At 42.4% G+C, this 17798-nt stretch overlaps 1 protein-coding gene across 2 annotated transcripts in view; it reads left to right on the top strand.

Moving 5' to 3' along the window:
• Positions 1 to 17798, top strand: part of NCKAP5 (NCK associated protein 5) — a 969262-nt gene that overhangs the window by 664929 nt on the left and 286535 nt on the right. The window lies entirely within an intron of this gene.

Here is a 17798-nt window from a genome sequence, read left to right as displayed (position 1 = left end):
GGTAACAAGTTAAAATTTGTAGCACTGAGAGGGTCTTGACCTAGTGACTGATTATAATGCCTTAAAAATTATACATAGGACAATAATGACTTTAAATTAAAAGTCAGCCCTCAAATTGGATCAGTTCCTGAAATTGCAGGTTCTTTGAGGGAAGGAGCTGTGTGATATTTCACCTTGTGTTACTAATGCTAATAAAATTAATGAATGAGTAAGCAAAATATTAATATTTAATAGAATATAAAGATGATTGGGGACGGCGCCTGCAGCTCAAAGGAGTAGGGCGCTGGCCCCATATGCTGGAGGTGGCGGGTTCAAACCCAGCCCTGGCCAAAAAAACTGGAAAAACAAAACAAAACAAAACAACAGATGATTGTAATATATACATACAAATTTTAAGCAGTAGAACTATTTCTTTAACAATAACCTTGTATAGGAGTTGAACGTGTAAAGCATATGAAAGTGGAGCTGCGGCTACGCTAATAAGTCCTTTAGTGAAATTTTTGGAACATTACAGTTCTCACAGTTTGAAAACCACTAGTCTTTTACTTAGTGGCATTTGACATCATTTCAAGTGTCAGGATCAGTCATCAAAGATCAGGCCAGTTATTAGTTTTTAATTGAGGTTTCATGTGCTGAAAACGTCAGCAAAGAAGGGGTCTTCACATAACATCTAAAAATGTAGTTCTGCCATAGAGTCTGTAGAATCCTGGAAACTTTAATCATGTGCGGAAGTGAGCCCTGGGGAGGTCTTGTTTTCTGTGCTTGTTCTCTGCCGTTCCCTCTGATCTGCCACAGTGTCTACAGTGAGCGTGTCCTTTGTATACAGTTTCCTCTATAATAGTAAAACAAACTAATTAAGATGATGAACTTTGGAGCCACCTTTTCACAGTTCAGTTTGAATCCCTGTTCCACTGCTTTCTAGTTTCAGAATCTTCATTTTATTTATTTATTTATTTATATTAAATCACAGCTGTGTACATTAATGCAATTATGGGGTACCATGCTCTGGTTTTATATACCATTTGAAATATTTTCATCACATAGTTAACATAGCCTTTCTGGCATTTTCTTAGTTACTATGTTAAAACATTTACATTCTACATTTAGTAAGTTTCACATGTACCCTTGTAAGATGCACTGTAGGTGTGATCCCACCAATCACCCTCCCTCCGCCCATCCTTCCTCCTCCCCTCCCTTTCTTTCCCCTTCCCCATATTCTTAGGCTATAATTGGGTTATAGCTTTCATATGAAAGCCATAAATTAGTTTCATAGTAGGGCTGAGTACACTGGATACTTTTTCTTCCATCCTTGAGATACTTTGCTTCAAAGTTTCTTCTTTCCTCAGCTGAAAAAATTAGGGTAATAATAGTAGCTAACCTTACAGGGAAGAAATGAGGATTAAATAAGTAATTGTTTTTACAGTGGTACATCTTCTATCCATCTGTATTAAAGCTTCTGCTTTTTGTTAAATCATTTTTTCCTATTTATCTGGATGTAATGATTGATTTGAGACCATGAATGAAGACACTCAGCTACTCTACCGGCATATGACTGACAGCAAGAAAGTAAGCAAGTGACAGCAAGCACAAGGCAACAGGGGGTCAGCTGGCAGAACCACAGGGTCAGGAGCCACCCATCTCCCAGAGAGTTCTCATACTTTTGTGTGCTCTTTAGAGCATGTATACAAGTAAGGTCACAGTATCCTCAAGTGACCTACCCTCATTAACAGAGTAATAATCACACCCCTCAGTGCCATGACAGTTTACAAATACCATGGCAACCCCTGGAAATTACCTTATAAGGGTAGAAAAGGGGAGGATTTGCCATTCCCGGGGCTTTAGAAAGAGGGTTTTCATGTCCTGTGCTTTACCTTTTGGTGTCAGAAAACCAAAAACCCCGACCCTGGGATCACTGTAAGGGACATGAGATTCAGTTGTTCATGTTTCTCCTTTCATAAATGTTCATGACTTCTCCCATAGCTTTTTAAGTGTATATATTCAGCCACCCTGCTCAGTGGAAATTCTTGTCTCCCCGTTACCCCAGAAGTACATGTTCTGGGCTTCTGCTGGAGGCTGTGCTTGTAGCCTGGCAGAATGGCCACCCTGCAGACTGCAGTCCTTCATGAGAAATAAAGCTCTCCTTTCCAGATGTATGACGCTCACCATTCTGCAGTTCATGTGTCCCAGCATGCCCCGCCCCATCTGAGGAAAGCTTAGTGCCCCTCTCATCTCCCCAGGATTATTGTCTCTGTGGCTATTTCTGGGAATGAGTTCCTGCTCACATTCAACTTTGAATCCCTCTCAGCACCAACCTCTTCTGAAACTGAATCCCCCCTTCATTGATTTCCTCAAAATCCAACTCCACGAATGGTATGGGGAGCAGGCATGGAAGAATTCTGAAGGCTAAGGGCCTTCCACTTGGTCTTTTGATTGCTCTGTATCCTCACTCCTTTGGATATATGGCATTTCTTATAGCCTTTCTCCTTAATCCTCTGTCCCCTGCCATTGACCTTGGGCCAACCCTTTCTGTTTACTGCCCAGAGCACAGCCAAGTTCTGCCTTCATTTATTCTGCAGAGCTCTGTAGGCTCTCTGCATGGACACTTCATAGACTCATTCCAGACCATGCCCAAGCTCATCAAAGAAATCTGCTATAGGAGGCCTTTCCTTTGCAAAAACAATTCCAGAGCCAACAGTGAAAACAATAATTACACACACACACACAATTTTCTTTCTTTTCTTGGCAGTTGTTTTCTCTACTGAGCACCTTGGTTTCGGCCACTTTTCAGCTGTTTATGGAAAAGAGAAGCGCATTAACTCTCCCCACCCATGACTATACTTCTTCCTCTGAGCCTAAATTCTAATTTGTGTTTGGATTCTGCTGTCTGGTGGAGAAATCACTGGTGTATTTTAAGTTTGTGTCATAAAGCCCAGTGAACAGTCTGGAAGCCACTAGCTTATTTTCTGTTACTTTTTCTTGCCTAGGCATGGTGTTTTTTATGTTTCTTATAAGTTTGGGTTTTGAAGCCTGCTATTTCAGAGACTGCTTACTTGGCTTACAAAAAAATTGACTGTTCACAACAGCACTGCCATGTCATAGGTCCCTTCTATAAAAGAATCATTCCTCTCTCCCACCCCACCTCATGCCAGTGATTCGAGGGCTCTGCCCAGACCTGCCCTGTAGGATCCGCTGGCTTCATCTTGAGGCTTCCGTGTTCTCTACTCCTGGGCATTTGCGTGAGGCCCCAGGCTTTCACCTGGCACGTTCCTTGAAATATTTGATCTGTCTGTCTCCAGGCCCCCCTCCCTTTAGCAGCCCTTTCTCTCCACTCATGGGCCAACTTCACATCTGACTAAAAATCAAGCCAGACATCCCTTTTCTCACCCCCAGCTCCCCTGGCATTCCTGATTCTCAGACTCCAGCTGGGAGAGAACAGTCCCAACCACCTGCGAGTTCTGAGACTCCAAATACTCACTGATGCCTCAGTTATACCCTCAAGGTCAGAAGAATTGGCCTTCTGTAGAAATGATTTATTTCATGCAAAAAAAATGGCACTTAAATGAGTTAAGGTGAATATCTGCTTTTTCTACTAAATTATACCTTTCCATGAAAGTGTGACAATTAAAGTGCTAAGCGTAAGCATTTTGCTAATCAGTAATTCTGTTTAAAATTAGGTAGTTTAAAATAGTCAAACCTGGCTGTGCATCACAATTATATGTAAAACTTGTAGTTACCGGGTAGATTACCTTCGATGGCCCAAAGGCCGTTCTAAGCACAGGGATTAGATCACCTTTTCACTGACTCCCTACCCTAGTTAGCAGAGGCAGGAAGCATATTCTTAAATAAAATAATAAGTAAACAAAGAGACAAGAAATTCCTCTGACCAAGAAAAATTAGGTGATGTGATAGTAGAGAGAGTGTGAGCTGGGGATAGGAGAGATACTTACCTAAGAAGGCCTCTGGTAGCAGGCCATTGGGTGCAGTGTAAATAATAAAAGGAGACAGCTGCATGAAGACCTGTGAAGAACATTCCAAGTAATTGAAAGTGTGAAAGCCTTGTTAGAGATGGTAGAAAGCTTGGCAAGTTAAAGGAACACAAGTAAGAATTGTGTCCTATGACATAAATGGAAGATTAGTACAGAACGTGAGGCAGGGGCCAGACCCTGGAAAGCTGTATAGGCCACTGCTGACAAATGACTTTGAAAGCACAGTAGAGCCTCCATAGTTGACCACTTCTCTAAGTTTCCCTAATTTTCATAGATTGGTCAAGCACCACATGCACTCCACAGAAGTTCCTTATGTTGACCAGTTTGTTACAGTCCCTTGTGTGGTCAACTTATGGAGGTTCTACTATAATTATAAATTTAAAGGGAAACCATTAGTGATTTTTAACCTGAAATGTAATGTGATATGACTTTTTAAAAAGACAATTCCTGCTGCTTTGGGGGCTAATATTAGGACACAGGTGAGGAGACCAGGTAAGAGCTGGATGTCTTGCCAAGGTCAGGTAGACAGTAAATGAGAGAGTCAAAATCTGAGCCTCAATTGCACCACTCCACTGTGCTTTACTGGTATAAAATGGTCAAGTACGCATATGTTGTAGAAGCAAAACCTATCAGAATTACTGACAGACCAGATGTGGAACATAAGGGTAAGTGTGAAATCAAAGATGACTTCTAGTTCTTTGACCTTAGCAATTGGGTATGAAGTTGTACCAAATTCCTGAAAGAGGCAAGTCTTGGAGGAGAGGTGACTTAAGGAAATTAATGTAGAATTATCAGTTTGTCTGTGTTAACTTGGGACACTTATTAAACATTCAAGTGATGATGTTCAGCAGGCAATTGGATATGCAAGGTTGAGGTCAGGGATAGAGAAATGGATTTGACAGTCGTCAGCATATAGATGACCTCTACATAGTGGGGCTAATTAAGGTCAGGTCAGAAGTGTAAATGTGGATCAGAAGAGGGCAGAAGACCGAGCTCTGAGCTCCCCCTCAGAGGTCCTGCAGAGGTAGAAGAGCCAGCAAATGAGCCTGGCGAGGTAGTTGGTGAGCTAAGAGGAAAATGGAAAATGAGATGTCATAGAAGCCTAAAACGAAAGAATTCCAAGGGCAGCCTCTAAGCGAGTAAGTACAATGAAGCAGGGAAGACATCGTGGGCTCTGGCGAGGTATAGCTCAGCTATGATCTTGATAGCAGTTTCTGAGGGGAGGGTGCAAGGAGAAAAGGATGTATAGATGAGTCTTTTAAGAAGTTTTCCTCTGAAGTGGTTCAGACGTGGAGAGAGTCAAAACTGAAGAGAAACAAGGGATAGCCTCCAGGGAGAGGAGCTCATTTGGCTTGGCTTAGTTATACGCCTACCTCCACTGGCGGATGGAGCATTTCAGCTGACAGTTCCATAGATTCCATAATTTGACATAATTTTGTGTTTTGGTTATTTAAATGTCAGAATTACTTTAATGCCACCAGAAAGGTGTGTTGCTGCTCAGATGTCGTCTTTATCTTTCCTTCTGTCCTGTGTTGCCTCTCTTTTTCTCCACTCTGTCTGTCTGTCTCTCTCTGTCCCTCTTCCCCAGCCCTCCACTTCTCCCTTCTTTGGCATTTCTAGGTCTGGGCTCCTTCAGAATGCTGGGATTGCAGTCATCCATAGGAAGAGCATTTTCTTTGCCCTTGAGACACTCCCATTGTTGGAAAGAAGATAAAAACATACTAATTAAAATAATAATAATAATGCACATTAAAATTAAAGCTATTTTAAAATAGTTTCAGGTATATACAAGGATCAGTGAAGCACCAAGAATCTAACTGATTCTTTTTAGAGAAGGCAAGGACATGTCTTGCTAGAAGTGGGAAATTAATTTTAAGAAACTAATAAAAGAAAGTGGCATTTGAACCATGAACTGAGTTTTCCAAACTTTGTGCAGTTCTCTAGGCAAAAACAGTAAGGTGGGCAGAGGGGATTGCCAAGGCAAAAGCAGCAAAGGCTAAAACCACTTCAAGGAGCCATTAGTATAGAGACCTACCCAAGTTCTGGGGTCCCTATTGCCAGAGATAAAACCAAAGTCTTGGCTTGCATGTATGTACAAGTACATGGAGCAGTCATCTGTCCAACTCATTAAAAGACAATGATGTTTACTGTTAAAACTCATGGAATTGTCTCATCAACACTTTAATCCGTTTAGAGGTATTTTTACCTAACAGACCCTAGAATTTCCACAGTTCCTCTTGGCACTTCAGCTCATCTTTACAGCATAAAATAACATGTCCAAACACACACACCAGGTGGAACTACAAACAGTACTGAGCTGCGGAGAGAATATTTACAACTTTAAAGCTCATGCCCCACCGACTTCAGAAGAAACTTCTTTGGAGTGTAGAAAAATACGTGCATTCCATAAATTGAAGTTGTACCATCACCAAGAGCCTTTGATCAGTGTTCATTTTCTTTTTGCCTGTTCCTCACTATTGATGTGAGGGAGCTGAACTTGTCTGCAATTTGGGTTTCTCAGTAATACGCAGCTGAAGATTCCTCTTACCTTGGGTTTTGTTAGAATCTACATTGCTGTTTTACAGTAGCCCTTTTGGCCTTGCAACTCCTGGAAACTTGTTCAATCAAGACATAACCTTTTATTAATTATGACCAACCACTGAGGGAACAAAAGAAAATCCTCCATGTGAGGTATGCCAAGGTGTTAGGGGGTCTGTGACTGCATCGCATTGCTGGATTTAGGTGAAAGGAGCTTATTAGAAATACTTCAGATGATAGAAAAAGCCAATATGTCAAGCATTAATCTGCATAAATATGTTACTTTGCCTGGCTCAGATTTGTGGAGAAGCTTGCCAGAAAACAGCAGATCTTAGAGAAGGCCAATGCCTCAAAACTAATTTCCATGAATATTTTAAGAGCCATCAAAGAAGAAAAATGAACCATAGGGCCAACATTAATTGTACCCAGAGATAATTAGAACAAAATGTTGTTAATTGTGTGTTGGTTTAATGTTATGTAGCCATGGCCTTGTTTTTCTCATGGAGAGTATAAATTTTGATGTCAGAAACTGAAAGCTGGCTGGCCTGATTAATCAAAGGGACTCCGTTTGCTTAGTTACAGCCAATTAAGTGTTTTGGTCCTTACTCTACATAAAGTATGACTAAACCTAGTATATCATGACTATAATTTTAAACAAAACCTCAAATCTTGGTTCGTCTCCTATAGTAGGTTTCGCAGTTGTCCTAGTTGTGCTTCTGAGTAACTAACTTACTGAAGTTTCAGGAATAAAAATTACATGAGCTGTGTTTGAAAATGCAGTATGGGGAGGGAGACAAGATGGCGGACTGAAGCCAGCTTTCAACAGAGGCTCCCGTCCAGAAGGAGAGTTAAGGGACAGGAATTTAGTAAGTATCCTGGTGGACTTGAGCCACACCAAGAGAGAAGGTTGAAGAACACATATCAACACCGCTGAGGCAAGCTGTGATCACAAGGACGCAAACAAAAGGTACAAAATCCACCACCAAGCGGACAGGAGTCCCCCTCCCCCATGAGACTGGCTCAAGAGCCCCACAATTAAACAAACGGGCAGAAATTAAAGGCCCTCCCACTACACTCCACGGGAGAGACCTTCTAAAAACTGGACCTACCTCCCCTACTGGGGTACCGTGGCGTTCTCCTGCCGGGCATAAAACTGAATAAAACTTTAAAAATCCTTTGCCGACAACCCTTAATCCCCAACACTCCCCTCCTGCCCACTGAGGTCTGGAGGCCTGTCCCCCAGGAGTTCAGATTCTTGAGTGATTTCTCAAGGGGAGTGGACAGTCCCCGAGTTGCGACTGGTCAGCATTGACTCTGAGGCACGCGAGTGACGAGAGGGCACCGGGCTGAGGGGGAGTCATGCCTCGGAGGCACTTCCCTGTGGTGCGGTGCAGCAGCCCTCCCCGTGCATCAATACGGCCAGGCATAAAACTGAATGAAACTCTAGCTTCCCCCCCACTCTCACTCAGGGTCTGGGGGCCTGTTCCCCAGGAGTTCGGATCCTTGGGTGATTTCTAGAGGGGAGCGCACAGTGCCCGAGCCGCAGACACGCGAGTGAGGAGAGGGCACCGGGCTGAGGGGGAGTCACGCCTTGGAGGCACTTCCCTGCGGTGCGGTGCAGCAGCCCTCCCCGGGCAACATTACGGCCGGGCACAAAACTGAATAAAACTCTAGCTTCCCCGCTGAGCGCCTCTACTCTCACTCGGGGTCTGGAGGCCTATCCCCAGGAGTTCGGATCCTTGGGTGATTTCTCGAGGGGAGTGCACAGTACCCGAGCTGGGTCAGGTCAGCGCTGACTCTGAGACACATGAGCGAGGAGAGGGCACTCTGCTGAGGGGAAATCAAGCCTTGGTGGCACTTCCCTGCGGTGCAGTGCAGCAGCCCTCCCCGGGCGGGCAACAATATGGCCGGGCATAAAACTGAATGAAACTCTAGCTTCCCCCCCACTCCCACTTGGGGTCTGGGGGCCTGTCCCCCAAGAGTTCGGATTCTTGGGGGATCTCTCAAGGGGTGGGGACCCAGCATAAACTGCGGCTGCTCAGTGCTGACTCTGGGGCGCGAGACAGAGGAGAAAAGGGTCGGCTGAGTGCCCACACCAGAGCGGCAGTTCCCTGGAGGCAGAGCAACAGCCGTTTTTTCTTTAACGGCAGAATGGCTCACTTCTGGATATTCTGAGGCCACACCCCCTGTCTCCCTGGGCAACCAGAGGAGGCCACTGGTGAGTGGGGGATTTCCTGACACTGCTCACAAACCCGGGAAGCTTCCAGGGCGGGGCCGACCCAGAGAGGTGATCGGCTGCAAACCTTCAGTAGCAAAGAGGACACAAACCTCCAGCAGCAAAGACGTTTGAACTCAGAACAGCCCGTCTTCTGTAGGCGATTTCGGCAGGAACAGAGACAGAACCCCGCAAAGTTGTCTGTTCTGTTCTGTTAACAGCATCCATCAGGGACGGGGCTAAGCCTGAGTGAACACCTCCTTCCTATCACCTGCATCAAGCACTCAAAGATGTCAGGCCCCATCTCCTCCTGCTAAATAGTGGCAGTCTGCGGGGGCCTGGCAGACTTCCTTGCGATTCAGGCAGGTGCAAACCCCTGGAGTGTCTGTTCACTGCAGGCAACTGGGTTAGCCATCTGCAGAGATACCAGTGACTGGGTCCGACGGAGGGGAAAAGTGGGGAAGGAGACGTCAACCTTTTCAGACTGCTCTGTTTGCTGGGTGGCTCCTCCTGACTCCACGCTGCACTGGGATGAGCCGTGTCAGAGGAGTCACCAGGCCCCTGTGATCCAGTTCCCAGAGACCTCTTGAACTCTCCCACCCGAGACAAGTGCCGATTGAGACAGTTGATTTGGACCTTTTGAACTGGGCTAATAGACTGAGGACTTTTCAGGCAGTGCCCTGGGTGTGCGGTTGTAGGAAAGTTTGATTCTCCTTTTCCAAATGGGGCCAGAGGTGGGCAGGCGGGGTGACTTAATTGCTGATTTTTCCACACAGCTGAGACTTCAAGCCAGAGTAGAAGTTGCAATAGGATTGAACAGAAACCAGCTGAAAACAAGACAGAACCACTTAGCTCCACCACACAAGACAGGACCCCAGTTTCTCAGGCCACAACACTGTACGGGCCCTTGATAAAGCCCCGGGGAAAAATCAAAGGGAGTAAAATAACCGTGGGGCGGAATCAGCAGAAAAACTCTGGTAACATGAATAACCAGAATAGATCAACCCCCCCCCAAGAAAAGATACGGCAGATGTGATTGAAGATCCCATTCATAAACAACTGGCTAAGATGTCAGAAATCGAATTCAGAATTTGGATGGCAGACAAGATTAATAAAATGGAATTAGGAATTCGAGGAGAAATTCAAAAGTTGTCTCAAGAATTTAACGAATTTAAAGACAAAACCACCAAAGACTTAGACACACTGAAGCAAGAATTTACAGCCCTCAAAGATATGAAAAATACAGTAAAATCCCTCAGCAACAGAATGGAGCAAGCAGAAGAAAGGATTTCTGACATTGAAGATAAAGTCTTCGAACGCTCCCAATCTCTCAAAGAGGAAGAGAAATGGAGAGCAAAAACGGATCACTCACTCAGAGAGCTCTCAGGTAATTCAAAAAAAAGCAATATACGAATTATTGGGATTTCTGAGAATGATGAAGTGGCCTACAAGGGCACAGAGGCCCTTCTGCATGAAATTATGAAAGAAAATTTTCCAGACATGCCTAGAGAATCGTGCTGGGGTTCACGATTCAACCCCAATAAGTCATCCCCCAGACATATCATAATTAGCTTCACTAAAGTTAACATGAAAGAGAAGATTCTGAAAGCAGCCTGGCGAAAGAAAACTATAACGTACAAAGGTAAGAATATTAGAATAACTGCAGATCTCTCTGCTGAAACTTTCCAAGCCAGAAGAGAGTGGTCATCAACTTTTAATCCCCTAAAGCAAAATAACTTTCAACCCAGGATCCTGTATCCAGCTAAACTGAGTTTCATCTATGATGGAGAAATTAAATACTTCAATGACATTCATATGTTGAAAAAATTTGCCATAAGTAAACCAGCTCTTCAGGATATTCTCAGACCTATCCTCCACAATGACCAACCCAATCCTATACCACAAAAGTAAACTCACTCAGAAACTTCGGATCAAACTCCAACTTCCACACTGGCGAAAGGATTAAAAATGTCCACTGAACCTTTGAAAAACTCGATACCCAAAATTCCACCACACTTATCAATACTCTCCATCAATGTGAATGGCTTAAACTGTCCTCTAAAGAGGCATAGGTTAGCTGACTGGATACAAAAACTCAAGACAGATATTTGTTGCATACAAGAGTCACATCTTAACTTAAAAGACAAATACAGACTCAGGGTGAAAGGATGGTCATCCGTATTTCAGGCAAATGGTAATCAGAAAAAAGCAGGTGTTGCAATTTTATTTGCAGATACAGTAGGCTTTAAACCATCAAAAGTAAGGAAGAACAAGAATGGTCACTTCATATTTGTTAAGGGTAATACTCAACATGATGAGATCTCAATTATTAATATCTATGCACCCAACCAGAATGCACCTCAATTTATAAGAGAAACTCTAACAGACATGAGTAACTTGATTTCCTCCAGCGCCATAATCATCGGAGATTTCAACACTCCTTTGGCAGTGTTGGATCGATCCTCCAGGAAGAAGCTGAGCAAAGAAATCTTAGATTTAAACCTAACCATCCAATATTTGGATTTAGCAGACATCTACAGAACATTTCATCCCAACAAAATTGAATACACATACTTCTCATCAGCCCATGGAACTTACTCCAAAATTGACCACATTTTAGGTCACGAGTCTAACCTCAGTAAATTTAAAGGAATAGAAATTATTCCATGCATCTTCTCGGACCATCATGGAATAAAACTTGAATTGAGTAACAACAGGAATCTGCATACCCATACAAAAACATGGAAGTTAAATAACCTTATGCTGAATGATAGCTGGGTCAGAGATGAGATTAAGAAAGAAATCGCCAATTTTTTGGAACAAAATGACAATGAAGACACAAACTATCAGAACCTCTGGGACACTGCAAAGGCAGTTCTAAGAGGGAAATTTATAGCACTGCAAGCCTTCCTCAAGAGAACGGAAAGAGAGGAAGTTAACAACTTAATGGGACATCTCAAGCAACTGGAAAAGGAATAACATTCCAACCCCAAACCCAGTAGAAGAAAAGAAATAACCAAAATTAGAGCAGAATTAAATGAAATTGAAAAGAAAAGAATAATACAACAAATCAACAAATCAAAAAGCTGGTTTTTTGAAAAGGTCAGTAAAATAAACTTTTGGCCAACCTAATCAGGAAAAAAAAGAGTAAAATCTCTAATCTCATCAATCAGAAACAACAAAGACAAAATAACTACAGACTCATCAGAAATCCAAAAAATCCTTAATGAATATTACAAGAAACTTTATTCTCAGAAATATGAAAATCTGAAGGAAATTGACCGATACTTGGAAGCATGCCACCTTCCAAGACTTAACCAGAATCAAGTGGAAATGTTGAACAGACCCATATCAAGTTCAGAAATAGCATCAACTATACAAAACATCCCTAAAAAGAAAAGCCCGGGACCAGATGGTTTCACGTCAGAATTCTACCAAACCTTTAAAGAGGAATTAGTACCTATATTACTCAACCTGTTCCAAAATGTAGAAAAAGAAGGAAGACTACCCAACACGTTCTACGAAGCAAACATCACCCTGATCCCCAAACCAGGAAAAGACCCAACAAGAAAAGAAAATTATAGACCAATATCACTAATGAATATAGATGCAAAAATATTCAACAAGATCCTAACAAACAGAATCCAGCAACACATCAAACAAATTATACATCATGACCAAGTTGGTTTTATCCCAGGGTGTCAAACTGGTTCAATATATGTAAATCTATAAATGTAATTCAGCACATAAACAAATTAAAAAACAAAGACCATATGATTCTCTCAATTGATGCAGAAAAAGCTTTTGATAATATCCAGCATCCATTCATGATCAAAACACTCAAGAAAATTGGTCTAGAAGGGACTTTTCTTAAACTGATAGAGGCCATCTACAGCAAACCCACAGCCAATATCATATTGAATGGAGTTAAATTGGAATCATTTCCACTCAGATCAGGAACCAGACAAGGCTGCCCATTGTCTCCATTGCTTTTCAACATTGTAATGGAAGTTTTAGCCACCACAATTAGGGAAGAAAAGGCGATCAAGGGTATCCATATAGGGTCAGAAGAGATCAAACTTTCGCTCTTCGCAGATGATATGATTGTGTATCTGGAAAACACTAGGGACTCTACTACAAAACTCCTAGAAGTGATCAAGGAATACAGCAGCGTCTCAGGTTACAAAATCAACATGCATAAATCGGTAGCCTTTATATACACCAACAACAGTCAAGTCGAAAAAGCAATTAAGGACTATCCCATTCACCGTAGTGCCAAAGAAGATGAAATATTTGGGAATTTACCTAACAAAAGACGTGAAAGATCTCTATATGAGAACTATGAAACTCTGAGAAAAGAAATAGCTGAAAATGTTAACAAATGGAAAAACATACCATGCTCATGGCTGGGAAGAATCAACATTATCAAAATGTCCATACTACCCAAAGCAATATATAATTTCAACGCACTCCCTATTAAAGTTCCACTGTCATATTTTAAAGATCTTGAAAAAACAATACTTTGTTTTATATGGAATCAGAAAAAACCTCGAATAGCCAAGACATTACTCAGAAATAAAAACAAAACAGGAGGAATCACACTACCAGACCTTAGACTTTACTACAAATCGATAGTGATCAAAACAGCATGGTATTGGCACAAAAACAGAGAAGTAGATATCTGGAACAGAATAGAGAACCAAGAGATGAATCCAGCTACTTACCGCTATTTGATTTTTGACAAGCCAATTAAAAACATTCAGTGGGGAAAAGATTCCCTATTTAACAAATGGTGCTGGGTGAACTGGCTGGCAACCTGCAGAAGACTGAAATTGGACCCACACCTTTCACCATTAACTAAGATAGACTCTCATTGGATTAAAGATTTAAACTTAAGACATGAAACTCTAAAAATACTAGAGGAGAATGCAGGGAAAACCCTTGAAGAAATTGGTCTGGGTGAGTATTTTCATGAGGAGAACCCCCTGGGCAATTGAAGCAGCTTCAAAAGTACACTACTGGGACTTGATCAAACTAAAAAGCTTCTGCACAGCTAAGAACACTGTAAGTAAATCAAACAAACAGCCCTCAGAATGGGAGAAGATATTTGCAGGGTATATCTCTGACAAAGGTTTAATAACCAGAATCCACAGAGAACTCAAATGCATCAGCAAGAAAAAAACAAGGGATCCCATCGCAGGCTGGGCAAGGGATTTGAAGAGAAACTTCTCTGAAGAAGACAGGCGCACGGCCTTCAGACATATGAAAAAATGCTCATCATCTTTAATCATCAGAGAAATGCAAATCAAAACTACTTTGAGATATCATCTAACTCCACTGAGACTAGCCTATATCACAAAATCTCAAAACCAGAGATGTTGGCGTGGATGCGGAGAAAAGGGAACACTTCCGCACTGCTGATGGGAATGCAAATTAATACATTCCTTTTGGAAAGATATATGGAGAACACTCAGAGATCTAAAAATAGATCTGCCATTCAATCCTGTAATTGCTCTGCTGGGCATATACCCAGAAGACCAAAAATCACAACATAACAAAGATATTTGTACCAGAATGTTTATTGCAGCCCAATTCATAATAGCTAAGTCATGGAAAAAGCCCAAGTGCCCATCGATCCACGAATGGATTAATAAATTGTGGTATATGTACACCATGGAATACTATGCAGCCTTAAAGAAAGATGGAGACTTTACCTCTTTCATGTTTACATGGATGGAGCTGGAACATATTCTTGTTAGTAAAGTATCTCAAGAATGGAAGAAAAAGTACCCAATGTACTCAGCAGTACTATGAAACTAGTTTGGGGCTCTCACATGAAAGCTATAACCCAGTTACAACCTAACAATGGGGGGAAGTGGGAAAGGCGGGGGTGGGCAGAGGGAGGGGGATCGGTGGGATCACACCTGTGGTGCATCTTGCAGGGGTATTTGCGAAACTTGGTAAATGTAGAATGTAAATGTTTTGGCACAGTAACTGAGATAATGCCGGAAAGGCTATATTAACCATTGTGATAAAAATGTGTCAAATGGTCTGTGAAGCGAGTGTATGATGCCCCATGATCATATCAATGTATATAGTTATGATTTAATTAAAGAAAAACGAACATAAAAAAAAAAAGAAAATGCAGTATGATTGACAAGCAGTCCCAGTAACGGAACCACAGCATTCTATTCATTCTAATAATTTGCCAGGAGAAAATGTTGCATAGCCTTGGGGGACAAATGGTGGCTCCAGAATGGAGTCCAGAAAAATGCTCTTGTTCTGTACCTATTTCCTTGACACGCTAAGTCAATATCAAGGTCACCCTGAAACTATGAAATGCTATAGGAAATCCACTTAGTCTGATTTCTGATAGCAACCTTGGTGGTTGCTAATGGTGGTCTCACTCATTAGCATTCAAGATAGCTCCAACCCAAAGCCCTCGCTATGTAGGGAGTGGGAAATACACTGTTTTACATCATAACCAAACCCGTGTGACCAAACTCCTATAATGGAGCAGGGATTTTAAGATTTGGACAGGAAAGAAGATACTATAAACCCAAGCTGTCAGGTACAAGAATTGCTACAGTATTAGTTTTAGTAATTATTACTATTTCAGAACTATCTAAAATAACATCTTTGTTTTTACTTGTGAATTTGACTTTCTAAATGCAGATGTCCTCAGCATGCTCAGTGGCATTCTTGCTTTTCTAACTGGAACCCTTTAGTACAGTAGAAATGGGGTAGTCTCGGCCTCGTTTTCAGAGTGCAACTGGTACAGTAGACAGGGGCTCTTCTAGAAATCAGATCTTATGCTTTCTAGAAGGCAAACCAAAGGAGATACATTGTGTGATATGTGACAGTTGTTTGTTTTGAAAGGACAGCATCTCAACCCAGCAGAGTAAAGAAATACTTTAAGAATAGAACAAGGAACACAGGCAGTTTGGAAATCTTGGATCATTTTTCTGAAAGCAGAGTCTTTTCCTTTGCCTTCATTTCATTTGTAATCCTTTCCAGAGGACCTTTCTTAGAAACACAAAAAACACCTTTTCCTGTGACACCGTTGTTTTTTGCTTTTCGTACCTGGGGCCAAAGTCAGATTGGTTTTGGTAATCTTATAAAATACTAAGATGATCGCGAGTTCACATGGGGAGACTGCTTCCTATACAAGTAACTTGGGGGAAGTAACTCTGTATGTAATTCCAGTTTAAAATGAGAAGCAAGTACAGGCAAACCCTATATGATGCACAAGTCTTTCTAAATCCACATGATAAAATGGGTTCCTTAGAAATCCAAATAACCAAAAATCTCCCTGCCGTCTAGTTTTATGAGAGGAAGACAAGAAAACACATAGGTTGTCCTTCCCCCACCCCTGTCTTAGTATTTCCTGAGGTGAACGTAAATTTTTGAGGGCAGACCGCATTTATGGCCTTGCCCCATCCTCAGCATCTGAAAACTGTTCCCAAGGGCCTCATTGCAAAGCATAAGAGCTTCATGGATCATATACACCATTCTCATTATCATGTAATTATTATAATATATTTAATAATCATATGTTGAATATAATCATGATATTATAACAATTATATACTCTGAAAACCTCTTGAAGCTAGCCAGATGTAAATTTGGTAAATTCACTGGTAATGTATTTTGGGAGAAATGAAACCATATTACCATGTTATAAGATGACATTTTCAAACAAGTAGCTGAAAATGGATGTTCTTTAGAGTCACCCAGATGGTCTAGGAATCATGTTTTAAAATACAGGTTTTACTTTATTTGGCTATGGCAAGGCCGATAGCTGAGGTGATGCCTGCCCCTGAAAAGATAGGAGTTAACACTTACGCTTTGAGTAAGGCTGAACTTAGCTGCCAAGTAAAGCTCAGGGTCTGTCCAAGGCAGAAGGAGGGAGGAGGGGAGGCGCTGGGGGACCCTTTCCTGTGCGTCGCATGGAGAGAGGACCAACAGGGCAGGCAGGGTGAACTTTCAGCAGGCCCTGGTTGTCTGGTGTCTGGCTTAGGTGACTGGGGCAGGTGGATAGTGGCCTCTAGTGTGAGAGCCTCACAGAGAGGAGTGGGCCCTGGATTGGTAGGCTTGCATTCCCCGGGGATGGGCTAACTCTGGAAGGGATGCCTCTCCAGAGTCAGCCAAGTCCCAGATGTCAAAGCATCAATTTACAGAAAATAAAAGGCATGGTTAAAACAGACCGTGAGCCCTACACGACTGCTGTTTTTAGATCTGGAATGTTTTCTTCTTCACTGACCCTCATGTTTCACTTGCTCACCAGTTTCTTTGCTTCCTCTCATCACTAGGGGTCAACGTGGGGAGGTGTCTTATCCTTCTTCCTCACGGTGTTTCTTTTTTCTGATTTCTCTGGATCCATTGCTTCGGAGTTGGGACACCACACATTCAGTGTGGCATAAGCCTATTCAATCTATGTGCCTTTCCTTGCACATAATGAATTGGTACTGTTGAATCTGCTGGTCACTTAATCTGTTGGTGTTTTAGGCCCTAGGCTTCATCTGTGTCCAAGGGCTGCTACCCACCTGCCTCAGTGGAAGTGCAGGAGAAGGCAGGGGAAGGGGCAGAGTGGGATAGCCCGGTCCATAGTCATTTCAGAAGCCAGGGCTTCCAGGAGGCCGAGCTCCAGATGGCCAACATTTCCCTCCTGTACTGGTTCATTTCTCCTTTGATGTTTCATTAAGGGGCATTAAGGGGCTTCGAGAGTGATTCTGTTCCTTTCATCCAGCCTCTTCTTTGAGCCTCTCCCAAGAGCTTGTTACCATTTGCCACTTTACCTGCTAGGCTCATATTTGGTCCCCAAACCTTTGCTCTAAATGTCCAACATATGCTTTTTCTAACTGCTTGTCAGGCTGTCAGCTGCTGCTGTTTTCTCCGCTTCCCTGCCAATGTCCCCTTATTCGCTGGAGGCTGTGCTTCAGGGAGTCCTTAAAGCAATTCTTCTGCACTCTCAGCAGGCAACAGTCCCTTTTAACTTCTCTCTGCAGCTATTTGGGTACCTGCTGCCAGCTGCTCTCTGCACATAACCAGCTGAGATG

Source organism: Nycticebus coucang, chromosome 7 (genome assembly GCF_027406575.1).
Source record: "Nycticebus coucang isolate mNycCou1 chromosome 7, mNycCou1.pri, whole genome shotgun sequence".
NCBI classification, from domain to species: Eukaryota; Metazoa; Chordata; class Mammalia; order Primates; family Lorisidae; genus Nycticebus; species Nycticebus coucang.
Note: the sequence above shows the minus strand (reverse complement) of the source record. Positions and strands in the feature narration are given on the sequence as shown.